At 43.0% G+C, this 12,121-nt stretch overlaps 2 protein-coding genes across 7 annotated transcripts in view; both read left to right on the top strand.

The window, feature by feature from the left end:
* Nucleotides 1-12,121, top strand: part of SS18L1 (SS18L1 subunit of BAF chromatin remodeling complex) — a 259,676-nt gene that overhangs the window by 208,620 nt on the left and 38,935 nt on the right. The window contains exon 8 of the transcript XR_011165339.1: nt 11,701-12,001. The gene's annotated coding sequence lies outside the window, so the exon portion shown is untranslated. The remainder of the gene's footprint in view (nt 1-11,700; nt 12,002-12,121) is intronic.
* Nucleotides 11,117-12,121, top strand: part of OSBPL2 (oxysterol binding protein like 2) — a 122,052-nt gene continuing 121,047 nt past the window's right edge. For 5 of the 6 annotated variants that reach the window (XM_069072538.1, XM_069072539.1, XM_069072535.1 and 2 more), the window contains exon 1: nt 11,117-11,232. The gene's annotated coding sequence lies outside the window, so the exon portion shown is untranslated. The remainder of the gene's footprint in view (nt 11,233-12,121) is intronic. The other variant, XM_069072536.1, reaches the window with a different exon arrangement.

Raw genomic sequence — 12,121 nt, forward strand, 5'->3', positions numbered from 1 at the left:
AGAGAGACACACACAGAGAGACACACAGAGAGAGACACACACACACAGAGACACACAGAGACACAGAGAGAGAGAGAGAGAGAGAGAGAGAGACAAAGAGGGAGGGGGAAAGAGAGGAGGGAGGAGGGAAGAGACAGAGAGAGAGAGACACAGAGAGACAGACAGAGAGAGAGAGAGAGAGAGAGAGAGAGAGAGAGACAGAGAGAGACAGAGAGAGACAGAGTGAGAGAGAGTGCTGTATAGCCTAACTTCCCAGTTCCAGTTTGGTCCTGAGTGGACAGCTCCTTTTCTACTAACAGAGGTTGTTTGTACTTTCTTCTAGAAGAGAACCATGACATCAGGGAAGTGATGACATAACATGGAAGTTCTCTTCCAGTGTCATCTGGGTCCAGTGGCCAGATATAGATCAGGACAACTGGAGATGGCCCATCATGGAGTGGCAGACCTTGGTCTTTTCAAGCTAAGATCTTTAATGGGTCTCCGTTTGACTGAGGCAACACCCAATCAGTGATTAAGACAATAAAAATTGAGGCAGAGTATAGCCTCTCTACCTAGTAAAAAACTATAAATATATACATAAATAACCAAAATAATATTTTAAAATGAAATAAAATAAATCAATCTGGATGGGGAAGACCCTCTGAGTTTCTGGCCAGAACAGAAATAATTGCTATTTACATGCATTCTGAACCAATCTGGGTTCAAACAATGACCAAGTATGGCTTGGCCTGGGACCTATTTTTGGCTTATCAATGAAAGCCAGAGTGATCTAAACTAATCATTAGATAAAGGCCTAGACCTACCTTGGTTATCTTGTTTTCCTTTAGCTTGAAACACTGAGCTGCTTCATAGGCCCCAGAATGCTTTCCTCTAAGAACATCCCTGAACTAATTCTGAGATTTGGGATTGAGCTGATTCCACATTATACAATCACAGAATCACTCTTAGTCAAACATGAAACATACTGATGGTCATGCAGCCTTGCAGTTGTTCCACTTTAATTAGTATGTAATGAGTTCAGCAAAAATGGATCTCTTCTCCTTGTGTTTGAAGTGGGGAAGGGGATAAAAACAACTATCACATGAAGTTTTTATCATCACTTTGAAAAGCTTAATTTAGGGGCAGCTAGGTGGTGCAGTGAGTAAGAGTGCTGGCCTGGAGTCGGGAGAACCCAGGATTGGATCGGTTCCAGCCTCAGATACTTAACACCCATACACACAAAAAAACTGACCATGTAACCTTGAGCAAGTTACTTAACCCCAATTTCTTAAAAAAAAAAAAAAGAAAGAAAAGCTTGATTTAACTTGACACACCGGGTCACCCTCAAACTTTACAAAATATAATTCTTTCTTAATACCACCTCACAGGATTGTTGTAAAGGAAGCACTTTGCAAAGTACTATATGAATGTGAGCCATTATTCTGTCTCTGTTTTCTTATCTGTAAAGTGGGGATAATGAGGCTGGCATCTAGCTCTTAGGTCTGTAGTGAGATTCAAATGAGAGAACAAATGTGCTATGAAAAGCACTTTGAAATATATTATGTGTATGGTGGTACAACAGCTTTGAAGTGAGAGGACCATAGTTCAAATTCTACCTGTGTCACTTGCTACCTGTGTGAACTTGAATAAGTTGCTTAACCTCCTTGGCCCTCAGTTTCTTAGTCTGTAAAATGATAGAATTAGACTAAATGACCTTTGTAGTCCCTTCCAGTTCTAGATCCATGGTCCTATGAATTTGAGGGATTCTTCCCTCTGGAATACTCCTCCAATCTGCACTAATTGGGGGTGCATTTTCTGGGGATCAGCTATCTCAGTTTCAAATTACTCTGGGGGTCTGCCCTCCTAAAACTTCCATCAATTCATGACCCTCCACAGATGCATTTTCCCTTAATAGTCACCCAGGTGACACAATTATCTCAAGAAAATGATATTTAAGAACAGTAGCTACAAAATATTCTTCCTATAAATCTGGGACTCACTCTTCCAAATCTATACCCAGTGCTGTGAAGAGTGAGCATAGACATAGAGTATACTAGTAGAGAGGCACCCACAGAGAGAACACTGGTCCAGGAAATTCACACTTCCAGCACTGCAGGGCCCTGATGTCCTCTCTGTTCTTCTGGTGTCTTTATGTTGTTCCTCTTGGGTGAGGTGTCTCTGTTGAAAAGGTCACTCAGCTGGGCACCCTGTGCCCATTCTTTTCCGTAACCCAATTCCCAATAGCCAAGGTAACTGTCAACTCACTTCTTCCCATTCTGTATTCTGACCTCATTGAGAGTGGCTCCTTGTTAGGTGTATTGTCTCCTACTGTAACTAGGGAGCAGCTAGGAGGTACCGTGGCTGGAGATCTGAGCTTAGTGTCTGGAAGAACTGGGATTAAATTCAGCCTCAGACACATAGCCCTGTGACCTTGGGCAAATCACTTGGCCTCTGTCTGCCTCAGTTTCTTCAACTGTAAAATAGGGGTGATAATAGCACTTACCTCCCTGGGTTGTTGTGAGGTTCAAATGAGATACTGGTAAGGCATTTAACATAGTGCTTGACACACAGCAGGTGCTACATAAATGCTTATTCCTTTTGCCCCTTCCTACTGTACAAGTAAGTAGCTAGATTGCAAGATGCCATGGTAGATGCAGGGGGGAAAAATTCCTATCTCTCTTCCCCACTTCCCCAAGATGTTCATCTTTGTCCTGAGTTACGGTGAAAGAGAGCTTCATGTAACTGGTATTAACATGGGCACTACTCCCCCAAAACTCAGGGAAAGATACTTCTATTTCCTCTCTCTTCTGATGGTCTTCTGTATTCAGAGGTAGCTCTAGGTCAGCAGGAAGAAATCCTCTGCTTGGAAAACAAAGTAACTTAATGCTGTCACTTTGTTTGGAACCAACAAGGAGGAAAGGAAGCAGTCAATATCACCTCTATTGTGTGCTCCATACAGGACAGAAAGAAATATCATTCCATACATGACCAAACAAAATTAGTGAAGACTGCCTGCCTTCTGAGGTACAACGTGCAGCTGGATGGGTAGCTCATTGAATTAGCTGATTATTACCATATATCTTGAACAAGTGGTTCAGACGGACAATGAGCTGGCCCCAGAATTGAAAAGGAGGAGATTAGATTGAATTGCCTTTAGAAAATTATACAGCACTTTTCACAATTATAAGCTGCTCCTTGACACAAAAACCTATTTTTAAAAATCAATATTCACCCAGTGATGCTGTATGACTGTGAATAATATCCCACACTCTCCAAAGACTAAAATTTGCAGGTGACCCAAAGGGCAATGGAGAGAAACATGGAAGGTGTAAAAGGGCTGCAGCATATTATCAGTGACTTGAATGCAAGATGCCACTTTAAAAGATATTAGCTAGGAAATATATGATCAAGAAAAAAAAAGGTTTCTTTATTGGAAGTAAACGGGCACAGCCTGAGTGTGTGCTGGTACCTATAGAATGTTAAAAGATCCAGAGGGAAGTCTCCAGTGCATTGAGATCTTCTATGAAGGATATGAGACAACATGGATAGGGCTGGCATAGGATGTATAAGGACCGGAAGAGAGAAAGGGGCAGGGCTAGAGTGGAGGGGGCTTAGGTGGATAGAGAAGACAGCTCAAGCACAGGCAATGTGGGGAGCAAAGATATCAAGGCAATCTCATTTTAATATGTAAATCTAATCCAGGCAGTTAGATTTCTTTCAGAAACTGCTTCCTTTTCTGTCTTTCTTATGTGTTATATACAAGACTATTTCCCTAGGATGCTGTTGCTGGAACTAGCCCTATGACTTTCATCACAATAGGAAAGAGAAATATACAGGGAATACACATTTTGGCTAAAGCATAATGTGAGTGTAAGGAAATGATATGATAAAGCTGAAAGGGTGGGAGATCATCATATTAATGAAGAGCCTTAAATGTTAGGCCAGGGAGTTTGGATATTACTTGGCAGGTCATAGGAAGTCACTGAAGATTTTAGAGTAGAGGAATCATGTGATTTGGTATAGCAGAAAGTATGCTATATTTAGATTTGAGAGACCAGACTTCAAATTCCAGCAATGATATTTTCTAACTATGTGTATCCTAGACATCACTTCAATGCCTGGAATCAAAACTTCATCATCTGTAAAATGGGGATGATAATATTTATATTATCTCACAAGGCTTATAGAAATGGAAATCATTATTATTGTGTATTATTATTCTGTCAATTATATAAAGAATATATTACATGGCAAGAAGAGAGTGGCAGTAGGAAGACATGTTAGAAAACTATTCCAGAATAGAGCACCAGCCCTGGAGGCAGGAGGACCTGAATTCAAATCCAACCTTAGACACTTAACACTTACTAGCTGTATGATTTTGGGCAAGTCACTTGACTCCAATTGCCCTGCCTTCCCCCCTCCAAAATAGGACAAAAAAACCCCATTCCAATCAACCAAGTGAATGACAATAAGGGACTATAAGAGGGTGGTGTGGTAGTAATAGAAAGGAGATGTGTGAGAGATTTTACAGAGTCAGAATCAACAGAATTTGGGTGTTGACATGACAATTTAAGAAAAGGGAGGAGTCCAGGATAATGCCAAGATTCCAAAAAAGGGTAACTGGGTGAATGGTGATGGAAACAGTGAAGTCAGAAGGAAGGGCAAATTATGTAAAAAGATAATAGGCTCCATTTTTTTTTTTTTAAGTTTGAGGGAGTGGAACTTTCAGGTGGAAATGTCCTGTAGGCGGCTGGAGATGTTGGTCTCAAATTCAGAAGAGAGGTCAAGGCTGAAGATCTAGACGTGGAACCATTTGTTTAGAGGTGATAATTGAAGCTATACGAGTGGCTAAGGGAGAGAGTATGGAGAAAGCCAAGACCCTACACTTAAAGTAGGTATCCCCCACAAAAGGTTTCCCCCTAAAGAAAATGTCAACAAATAGGAAAGAACAATGAAGAACTATTAAAAAATGAATGAAGAGAATAAGTGTGTGTGATATCTTTGAAGTTAAGGAAGAGAGATTATCCCAAGGTGGTTGCTGTTGCTGTTGTCAGCCTTCATTCTCTAAGAAGACCATGACATCAGGAGGGAGAGCTCATGACTTGCAAGTGAATTGGATATAAGTGAGGCAGAGCTGTGCAAAGTCACCAGCTTACTCCCTCCTCCAGAGCCATCTGGGTCTAGTGACAAAATATAGACCAGGATGACTAGAGATGACCTTGGATGAAGTAGAAGGCCTTGGCCTTTTTAAGCTAAGGTCTTTCCCAGGCCTCAGTTTATTTGAGGCAATGCCAGATCAGAGTTTAAGGCTAGGTAAAAAATGAGGCAAAGAATGGCCTCTTTTACCTAGTCAAAAAAAAAAATCAATCTGGGAGGTGAATACCCTTAGGGTTCTAGCCAAAACAGAAAAAATAGCTATTTACATTTACTCTGAGACATCTAAATCCAAACAAAGACCAAGTTAGGTTTGGGCTGGGACCTATTGTTGGCCAATCAATGAGAGCATCAGTGATTTGGGTTTAAGGCATGGTCCATAAAAAAAGAAATCTAGCCTATAAACCCCAAGATATCTAGTTAGGTTTCAGTGATCAAAATTTATATTCCTTTGGGCAGAGTACCCACAGATTCCCTATGTGGATATAGGTAGAGGAGGGAGAAGAGAAAGAGAAGACAGAAAAGGGAAAAGAGGAAGATGATAGAGGAGAAGAAGAGGGAGAAGAGGGAAGGAAGGAAAGAATAAGGAAGGAAGAAAGGAAGGAAGGAGTTGCATTGCCCAACTGGAACTAGCCAGTTGGGTTCCCAGTAGGGCAGCTACTACTATGAAATCAGAAAGAAGATGTCATGACTTGCAAGTGAATTGAATTCAAGTGAGGCAGAGCTGTGCAGTTATCAGCCTCACTCTCTCCTCCAGACTCATCTGTGCCCAGTGATAAGGTATAGATCAGGATGACTGGAGATGGCCTTGGATGCAGTGGGAGGCCTTGGTCTTTTTAAGGAAGGTCTTTCCCAGGTCTCAGTTTGTCTAAGGTAACACTCATTCAGTGTTTTAAGGCTAGTAAAAAAAAAAAATGAGGCAAAGAATGGCCTCTTTTACCTAGTCAAAAAAAAAAAATCAATCTGGGAGGTGAAGACCTCAGGATTTCTGGCCAAAACAGAAACAATTGCTATTTACACTTATTCTGAGCCATCAGAATCCAAACAATGACCAAGTGAGGCTTATCGTAAAGGAAAGGTTAGTCAATAGTATCAAGTATGGCAAAGAGGTAAAAGTGGACAGAACAAAGACCATGAGATAAGGTCGCCATTGGTGAACTTTGAGAGGACCGGTTCCCTAGAATTGTGGGGATTTTAGTCTGGTTGCTTGGAATTGAGGAAAGAGTAGGTAGTGTGGAAGAGTAGGTGTTGGGTGCAAATAACTTTTGCAAGAAGTTTATGAGTATGCAAAGGTAGGAAGCTATGGTTTAAGAATACTACCTATAATTCTGGACTTGGTTGATGTATTTGTAATATTGCTAAACTGGTTTTTTCCCCTCCTTTTTTATTCTTTGTTATGAGAAATGGTTCTCTGGGCAAGGGAATGGAGAAGGATATATTGGGAAGCATAGGTGATATGAAAACAAAAGGTAAACTTTTTTAAAATTTAAAATAAGTTGAAAGGAAAGAGAACCAATGGGGCAAAGAGTTAAGGGAAGGTTTTTTTTTTAGGATAGAGAGACCCAAGCATATTTGTAGACAGATGGGAAGGAGAAGAGACCAAATATACATGAGGGACAAATGTTGATGAAATCATAGATGTAGAGCTAAAGGGGACCTTAGACATAATTTTAATATTCGGAAAAAAAACTAGAAGATAATGATTACTGAGTCACTTTGAAAGGCCATGGAATAAGGAGTAAGTGTAAGAAGGATGTGGTTACGAAGCAAGAAAGGTTATAGAAGTCAGGAGGAAGAAAAGACTTTCTATGATGTTGGGTAAGCTCCAAATGCACACAAACAAGTTTTGAGTTGTAAAGAACTTAGCAATCAGAATAGACAGTAAATATATTAACAACAACAAAAATGTAATACTTTACATGGGGAGGAAGGACAGGAAAGGCAAAATCATTTATATAACACTTATTATGTGCCAGGTACTATTCTACGCACTTTAAAGATATGATCTCAGTCGATTCTAACAACAACTCTGAGGGCTAGGTGCTGTTATTCCCATTTTACAGTTAAAGGAAAATGAGGCAAATATAGGTCAAGTGACTTGTCCAGGGTACACAGCTAGTATCTGAGGTTTAATTTTAATTCAGCTCTTCCTGACTCTAGGCCAGTTTATCTAGTGTAACCACCTAGCTTCCTCCTCATGGTTTACAAAGCACCTTCATCTGATCTTCACAAAAACCTTTTTAAATGGACAAGACGGGCATTGCTATCTATATTTTAGAAGTAGTGTAATTGAGACTTTTAGAGATTAAGAGCCCAAAATTTCATATCTACTGAATACATATGAACTGGAGCTCAAATCTAGGTCAGTTGTTCTCCCTATTATACCAGTCTTTCAGGTGCAGGGTTAGGGAATCATATATCCAACTGTTTATTGCTTCAGCTATAAGACAATAAAGACATGTCACTTCTTTGAACCTGAAATTCCCTAGCTGCAAAACATTGTGCAAAGCAGAGGAGAGGAGAAATGTTCAAGGACTGGAGGTAGCTGAATGTTTTTCCATTTTTCAGAAAAGAGAGGAGAGTGGAGTTAGCAAACTCAAGGCTGGTGAGTTTCACTTCAATTCCTGGCAAACTTGTAGAATTTCTTATCAAATGGGATGATTTATAGATATATAGGAAGGGAATTAGTGATTGTTAAGAGCTAATAGGGTTCCATCAAGAACAAGGCATACCACACTCACTTTATTTCTTTTTGATAGTGTTTCTAAACTGGCATATGGAGGGTTTAGATATAGTTTACCTGTATTCCAGCAAGATACAGATGATATTCTTACCAAATATGTAAATGATGCAAAGTTGGGAAAAATAATTAGTAAACTGCATGTTAAAGCCAGAATCTGAAAAGATCATGATGGGGTGAATCTAGTAAGATGAAATTCAACAGAGATAAGTATAAAATCCTATATTTGTTTTCAAAAAAATCAGCTTCACAATTCAAAATTGGGGAACCATGCATAGGCCAATATTCACAGGAAAAAGTATTACTGAATTGCAAACTCAGTAAGAGTCAACAGTGCAACATGGCAGCCAAAAAAGCTAACGTCATCCCAGGCTTCATTAAGAATGGCACTATATCCAGAAAGAAGGTAGAATGGACAGTCTCAGGAAGGTACTGGGTTCCTCCATTGATGGAGGCTTTCAAGTATAACAAGTGCCAGTCAATGAGGATCCAGTCCTGTGAGCATGAAGCTGAGGGTAAGAGGCTGCTAAGTTTGAAGAGAATGTGTAAAAATTATTTCCTGGGCAGTAACTGAGGGAAAAAGTGCTATATGCTTCTGGGTGGGGAGGCCCTAGGACCCTATCTCTCCACTTTTTATCACTTGACACGTGGATTGTGGACTCAACTATACTGACTTCAGGTTACCTTTGTTTATTTCCTTCATTTAGGATCAACTTTGTCAGCACAGTGGTGGAAAGATCACAATTTGTTGTGGTTTGTCCTTTGTTCTCCAAGAAGACCATGACATCAGGAAGATAATGATAAGACTTGCAACTGACTTTGATTTGAGTGAGTGAGGGCTGTGCAAAGTCACCAGCCTTACTTTCTCCTCCATCTGGGTCCAGGGACCAGGGATCAGGATGACTGGAGATGGCCCAGAATGCAATGGGAGACCTTTGGTCCTTTTTTTTTTTTTCTTGGAGGGCAGTTGGGACTAAGTGACTTGCCCAAGGTCACATGGCTAGTAAGTGTTAAGTGTCTGAGACCGACTTGAACTCAGACTTGAACTCAGGTCCTCCTGACTCCGGGTCGGTGCTCTATCCACTGAGCCACCTAGCTGCCCCTAGGTTCTCACTTTGAGAGAGGCAATGCCCATTCAGTGAATAGGCTAGGGATGGTTCCCTTAATAAAAAAAATCAAACTGGGAGGGAAAGACCCTTAGGGTTGCTGGCCAAAAGAGAAAGAGTTGCTATTTACATCAGCCTTGAGCCAGGAGGGCCCATAAAACTGATTGAGTGGTGCTTGAGCAAGAACCTATTGTCCAACTAATGAGATCTAGAGTGAATTGGGTTTAAGGCTTGGTCTTTGAGAAAGAAATCAAGCCAGTAAACCACAAGTTAACTAGGTAACTTGACACTTGAATAGCCTGAGGAAGAGAGTGCCTTAGAATTGGCAGGGGTGGGTTGTTGCCCAGAAAGGGTCACCATCCACAAAGACCCTTCAGTCACATATGGCTGGAAGACTCTAGGCAAGTCACCTAACCCTGTTTGCCTCAGTTTCTTCAATTGTAAAATGAGCTGGAGAAGAAAATGGCAAACCACTCCAGTATCTTTGCCAAGAAAATCCCAAATTGGTCATGGAGAGTTAGGCATGACCGAAAACAACTGTACAACAACCAAAGGTCCTACTCCCTTCTTCCTAATCTTTGAAGAGGCTAGACTGGAAGCAAGAGAGAGTATCTTTAGATGTTAAAAGTAGGAAACAGGAGAAATGCCCTCTATGTTCAATGAGTTGGGAATCCGAAGGGAGTGGCTGAGTATGTAAAACCCCCTCAAATAGCAGAAGATAATATCTCTCCCTTTGTTACTCTTTATACTCTAGATAGAGTTAGGGACTTAATACTTATGAAATACAAAAAAAGTAGGAGAGAATGTAATTTATGTAATCAGCATTAAAGAGTGCTAGGTTCAGATTGTAAGTGCTATAGGATTACATAAAGTAAAACAATGAGATATGTATGAAGTGGTTGGAGAAGCTTCATTAAGGTCAAACTTGTTTTGAAAGACAGGTAGAATTTAGATAGGTGGAAATGGCAGAAGATGGGCATCCAGGAATGTGTAAAAGTTGAGAATAAGCTTGACAGTTCTAGATTTGAAGCTTAAGGGTGTGAATTTGAGCCCCAGTGCTGCTTTACTACCTCTGGGAAAGTCACCTCGTCTTTGTGGGCCTCATCTGTAAAATGAGAGGCCTGGACTAAAAAGGCTGTGGGAGGTTCCTCCTAGAATCCTTTACCAGTGGTTTTGATAAATGCTTTTTGAGCTTAGTAACTCTAGACTGGGCTACAAAGAAGTGGTAGTGGGGTGGTGGGAAGCTGCAACAGAAGGGGGCGGCAAAAGGTACAGAAGAGCAGAAAGAGAGATTCTTGGTCTCAAAATTTTGGACCTCAACTCAAGTCCTTTCCACTCTTTAGGGGTTAGGTAGGGTTATGAGGCATGGCTAATAATAACAATAGCTAATATTTCTATAGTGTTTGACTGTGCCAGGCCCTGTGCTAAACGCTTTACAATTATTACCTCTTTTGATCCTCACACCACCCAGGGTGGTTGATGCTGTCATTATTCCTTAAGGGGGATACCCTTCTGTGTGTTCCAGGAAAGGAGAGGCAAAGTAGGGTGGCCAGAGCCTGGGGGAGGAAATCTTCGGGTTGAGGAAGCTAGCTTCTTTGAGAAGTCCCAGACGTCAGGCAAAAGATTTTTAGCTGTTTCCCATTGCTCTAGGACCCCACTAGTAGGGTAGATACTTCCCTGCCTCCTCTTTCAACTTTAAGATAAAAACAAATTCAGCTACCAAAGCTGCATGGGTGTATGCAACACAATCAGTGCCAAAACAATCTGAAAAGGAAGTACTCAAACCTCGCAGGGCATAAAAGCTCGGTGTTTGTAAATCGAGAGATTGCATAAACCTTAAATCACAGGCTGGTTGTTCCAGTCCTGAAACATGGTCCTTCCCTTTCCCTTTAAGACTCATCTGCATAACCCCGCCCCTACTCAACAGTAATTGGTCACTTATTTCATCCCTTCCCTCAGCGGGGGTGGGTCTCCAAAGTCTGTGAGGGTGGAGGAGTAGGGAGGGGAGGTGCGGGGAAGGTGAACCTATTAACATAGTTCAGCCTTTCTACTCTCCTCTGCGAGGCATTGATTGGCTGTGATGAGGCTGACGCTTCGGAACCGGGCTCACCGACTGGCTAGGGCAAGCTGTCACTCAGTGTGGCGGCCGGCCGCACTTCCGCCTCTGTGTCAGTGGGTCCCAGGACTAAGGGGCGGGGGCTGGGGGGGTGGGGAAATAGAGTCACCGCCGGCATCGGGAGACACCGGGCACAGGTGAGTGCTTCCCTCCCCCTTTCCCCTCAGACCGGAAGGAGACCCTCCCTCCCTCTTCGGTCTCCAAGGAAAGGCCCCCTTAGCAACAGACCTCACGCAGGCCTGGGGGTGGGGTGGGGAGTGGGAGATCGGTTCAGGGGCTCCGGAGCCCTCCCCCGCCCCCGTTAGGCCTCCATCCTGACGGAAGCGGAGGGAGCTCCCTGCGGCTCTGAGGCGGGGGTGGTCCAGTTCTGGCCTGTGGGGCTAGGGGACGCAGAGGCCCCTGCGGCGACCGCGGCAGCGACGCAGGAGGCGCCCCCGGCCCTGGCTACCCGGGAAGATGGTCCTTCACTCCCCTCTTCCCCTAGCTCTAAACACTAGGGGAGAACTCCCTCCCCGCCCTTCGGGCCGCCCCGTAGTCGGCAGCACCCGCCCCCAGGGGTGGGGCCTGTGGGCTGTCACAGGCCCCGCTGCGGGGCGCTAGGCCTCATCTTCCCCCGGGTGTCTGCAGGAGCAGCTCACCCACTAGAGAGGCGGCCTGGCGAGCTGCGGGAGGTCCCGTCGCATCCCCCGTTCTTCCCTGGGGCGACTCAGGCTCTGAACCTAGAGAAAACTTTGCAAAAGAAAAGTTATCCCCGCTCGCTTGATAGCTTCTGCCTTTCCCTCCCATCTCCCCGCGTCTCCAACTCCAACTGGTAATTCCTGGTTTTTGTTGTATGCTGCTGCTCTCTTCCCAAAGGAGTGGAAGTTTTATGTCTTGTCGACTGAGCATGCGTGAAAATCCGGGAAGGTAGAGGCGGGGCTTTTAAATAGGTCTTGTGGATCTGGAGGGGGAGGGGGACTAAGCTTTGATAGCTTCAGGTGTGTGCTGTTGATTTCCCATTGCCTACCTACGCCCTTCTTTTTTGTG

Source organism: Petaurus breviceps, unplaced genomic scaffold, assembly GCF_028583685.1.
Source record: "Petaurus breviceps papuanus isolate PSGF00001 unplaced genomic scaffold, PetGlider_PUasm1.0 90847, whole genome shotgun sequence".
Lineage (NCBI taxonomy): Eukaryota > Metazoa > Chordata > Mammalia > Diprotodontia > Petauridae > Petaurus > Petaurus breviceps.